Genomic DNA, 4,575 nt, shown 5'->3' on the forward strand with positions numbered 1-4,575 from the left:
ATGCAAGGCAGCTGCTGCTGTCACTGGGCCACAGCCCTTCCTCCTAAATTACCGGTATGCTAGCAGAGAGATCTGGATGAGATGCCCACGAGCTCCCTAATCTCATAGCCTCCAGCCCTGTGCCCCTAGGGGCACTAGAGGCTCCCACCTCCCGCAGCACGCGGAAGAACAGCGAAAGCAGCTCTTCGCCCATTCTTCCCCAAGGAACCCGAAAATCCTTTGCTTATATACGGACAGACCCCAGTTGCCTCGCTCGTTTTGTAATCTGCCGCCACCTGCTGGCCAGGTTCATCACCTGCATCCCAGGAAGGTGTTCTGGACGAGGGAGGTTTGAGGAGAGGGGTGTGGGTGGGTGGGTGCGCGCGCGCGCTTGGCATTGTGTTTCCATTGCATGCTCGCGGCTTCATCATGACCCCCCCCCGGGGAGGGTGGTGGAGGGCAAGGGCAAGGCATCTAATCCCACTTCATTCATCGGGACCTGGAATCAGCCCGATCGTCGCAGATCACAGCCTCTTGCAGCGTCGGGTTGGTGCAGGTGTCTGGACGCAAATAACTCTCTCCCACGCCAAGGTCTCCCAACCCAGCGTGGGCGGAGCCTGGATTTTTTCTTTTGGGGGGGCGGCGGCAGGACTTTTGTTGGGAGGGGGGGACCCAGAATGGACGTGATTGTTCAGTTAGTTAAGTATTTCTATTGCCTTACTTGATCTGCCCCCCTCCCCGGCTGCGCCCCTGCACCCCGGCGCACAGATTCTCCACCAGATGATTCAGAGAGCGACAGGAGGGCGGGAGGGGGGCTTTCCAGACGGGAGTATTAGTGTTTGATCAGCGTCTCGGTTGTGCCCTTTTGGTAAACGGAGAAGAAAGAAGTGAGAGGCGTTTGGTTCCTTTTTCTAGATAACTCTTTCCTCCAGGGCCTTTCCATACGAAAAACCAAGCAAACCCCGAAGTTTACCCGGTTCTGAATCAGCACCAAGATATTCCTTAGTCTGCAATGGGTAGCTGGAGTTGTCCGTGCTTCAGGAGAGCCATATTCATATGCAGTTCCCAGTACTCATACTCGTTAACCCTGCCCTATCATCTGTAAAACTTAAACTGTAAGCTCATCGGGGCAGGGATCTCTCTCTCTGCATATCTCTCAATAGCTTGGGACCAGTTTACTTGAAGGGTCGCTTTACGCCATTTGTGCTCACTGGCACCAACCCTTATGAGTGCCACATAATGTTCATTCTGCTTTTGCAACAAATCAACCCTCCAGAGTGGCAGCACCTATTCTGTGGAACTCCTTGCCTGTTGACATTAGGCAGGCATCTTTGCTGTATTGTTTTAGCGCCTGGTAAAAACTTTTTTGTTTGCTTCTGGCAAGCCTACCCAAGTACAGTGGTACCTCGGGTTACATACGCTTCAGGTTACGTATGCTTCAGGTTACAGACTCCACTAACCCAGAAATAGTACCTCGGGTTAAGAACTTTGCTTCAGGATGAGAACAGAAATTGCGCTGCGGCGGCACCGGGAGGCCCCATTAGCTAAAGTGGTACCTCAGGTTAAGAACAGTTTCAGGTTAATCACAGACCTCCGGACCGAATTAAGTACTTAACCCGAGGTACCACTGTATGCAATTCTAACATGCCATTTTATTACATAGATTGCTGCTTTTATTTATACTTTGATAAAACGTTATGTCTTCTTCGTTTGTAATCTTTGCTTTTCTTAGTTATATTTAATAAATGTCTGAGAATCATCAAGTTGGAAGGGATACCAAGGACATCTGCTCCAACCCCCTGCAAGGCATCCATGACAGATGGCCATCCAACATCTGCTTATAAACCTCCAATGGAGGAGAGTTCACAACCTCCTGAGGGAGACCGTTCCATTGTCAAACGGGCCCTTACTGTCAGAAAGTTCTTCCTGATGTTCAGTCGGAATTAGTCCTACCCTCCAGAACAAGAGAAAACATGCTTGCTCCATGCGACAACCCTTGAGATATTTTAATATGGCTATCATATCTCCTCTCAGTCTCCTCCTTTCCAAGCTAAACATACCCAGCTCCTTCAACCGTTCCTCATAAGGCTTGATTTCCAGACCCTTGATCATCTTGGTTGCCCTCCTCTGCACACGTTCCAGCTTGTCAACATACATCTTAAATTGTGGTCCCCACAATTTGACAAAGTATTCCAGGTGTGGTCTGACCAAGGCAGAATAGAGTGGGTCTATTCTGTGTCCTTGATTTGGACACTATACTACTTTTGATGCAGCCTAGAATAGCATTAGCTTTTTTTGCTTCTGCAACCCACTGTTGACTCATATTAAGCTTGTGGTCCACCAAGACCCCTAGATCCTTTTCATATGTACCGCTAGTAAGCTAGGTGTCCCCCATTCTACATTTGTGCATCTGGTTCTTCCTGCCTAAGTGCAGAACCTTACATTTATCCTTACTGAAATCCATGTTGTCAGTTTGTGCCCAGTTTTCCTATCTGTTAAGGTCATTTTGAATCCCGATTCTATAATCTGCCTCAGGAGGCAGATGCTGTTCTTGAGCCCCCTAGCCACTCCCCTCAGTGGCAGATCAAAGCTATGTATGCTAAGGCACACATGCATCCCCTAAACCAGGTGCAGGGAACCTTGGGCTCTCCAGATGTTGCTGAACCACAGCTCCAATCTGCTGCAGCGCCACAGCAAGCAAGGCCGGGGACGATGGAAGTTGACATTCAGTAATATCTTTAAAAAATCAGCATCTTAAAAAGCAGAGACATCACCTTGCCAACAAAGGTCCGTATAGCTAAAGCTATGGTTTTCCCAGTAGTGATATATGGAAGTGAGAGCTGGACCATAAAGAAGGCTGATCGCCGAAAAATTGATGCTTTTGAATTATGGTGCTGGAGGAGACTCTTGAGAGTCCCATGGACTGCAAGAAGATCAAACCTATTCATTCTCAAGGAAATCAGCCCTGAGTGCTCACTGGAAGGACAGATCCTGAAGCTGAGGCTCCAATACTTTGGCCACCTCATGAGAAGAGAAGACTCCCTGGGAAAGACCCTGATGTTGGGAAAGATGGAGGGCACAAGGAGAAGGGGACGAGAGAGGACGAGATGGTTGGACAGTGTTCTCGAAGCTACGAACATGAGTTTGACCAAACTGCAGGAGGCAGTGGAAGACAGGAGTGCCTGGTGTGCTCTGATCCATGGGGTCATGAAGAGTCGGACATGAAGAAACAACTAAACAACAACAACAAATATCTGGAGGGCCAAAGGTTCCCTACACCTGCCCTAAACTAATCCTGCTGCCAGCATTGGAGCAGGATTCAGCTGCCAGTCCAGTTTTTGTGCACGTGGATTTGTGTGTGTGTCTGTTTGTCCATCTTGTCCCAGGCAGCAAAATACCTTCAGCCTACCCTGACCTTTTGCTGTTATTTTCAGGAGAAGATTGCATGAACAATGCAAACAATAACGAGAATGGGAATTCACAGGAACACTGAGTTGTGGGTGGAACAGAAACAGAAGAAGTTTGTGTAGGCAACAGCAAGTAAGCAAAACATGCTGTGCTCTCACTTCTCTAAAATCACCCCACTGCCCTCCTGGAAAATTTTATACTCTTCTCCTTCCCCGAAAACATCAGATTTTACTACAATCTACATGTCAGAATGCAGGAAGCTGCCCTTTGCCAAGTCAGATCATTTGGGCATTTAGTGCAGTATTGTCTCTACCATGATGGACAGCAGCATTCCAGGAATTCCAAAGAGGGTCTCTTCCAGTCCAACCTGCAGATGCTGAATATTGAACTTGGAGCTTCTTGCATGCATAGCAGGCACTCTGCAGTGGAACTACAGGTCTTCCCCACTGGCTCAATGTTATGTTTTGTTTAAAACAGGGACGTGGCCAAAAAAAGAGAGAGAACACAAATCTGCACATCATTTTATATGCTAGCTGATGTGTAATACAGTGGTACCTCAGGTTAAGTACTTAATTCGTTCTGGAGGTCCGTACTTAACCTGAAACTGTTCTTAACCTGAAGCACCACTTTAGCTAATGGGGCCTCCTGCTGCTGCTGCGCCACCGGAGCACGATTTCTGTTCTCATCCTGAAGCAAAGTTCTTAACCTGAAGCATTATTTCTGGGTTAGCGGAGTCTGTAACCTGAAGCTTATGTAACCTGAAGCATATGTAACCTGAGGTACCACTGTAAATGCAAATTTAGAAATGATTACTATGATTTAAACATAAATACAATACATGATCTCATCCAAGTTGGGACTCTGTACATTTTAACCCCCCCCCCCCCCCGCCCGTGCAAAGAATCCTGGGAACTGTTGTTTGTTAAGTGTGCTGGGAATTGTAGCTTTGAGGAGGGCAAATTCCTGTTTCCAAGGTGGTGGTGCTTCAGATGTCTTTTAAATGCATGGTGTGAACATAGACGATTTGTATAAGAACATGCATTGTAGGGGGTTGGACTAGAGGACCTCGTGGTCCCTTCAAACTCTGCAGTTCTGTGATTCTATGATTCTAAGGAGCTCTGCTAGATCAGACCAAAGGCCCGTCTAGCCCAGGATTATATTCCCAGAATAGCCAAGCAGTTGCCTCTG

General features: G+C 47.8%; 1 long non-coding RNA gene across 1 annotated transcript; it reads left to right on the forward strand.

The window, feature by feature from the left end:
* Positions 1 to 378: 378 nt before the first annotated feature.
* On the forward strand, positions 379 to 3,927 carry LOC310764898. Its single transcript, XR_014549334.1, has 3 exons — positions 379 to 570; positions 3,414 to 3,515; positions 3,613 to 3,927. It is a non-coding gene; the product is annotated as an uncharacterized lncRNA (long non-coding RNA).
* Positions 3,928 to 4,575: the final 648 nt, after the last annotated feature.

This window comes from Podarcis filfolensis (assembly GCF_964270895.1).
Source record: "Podarcis filfolensis genome assembly, chromosome: 6".
In the NCBI taxonomy this organism is placed as follows: domain Eukaryota; kingdom Metazoa; phylum Chordata; class Lepidosauria; order Squamata; family Lacertidae; genus Podarcis; species Podarcis filfolensis.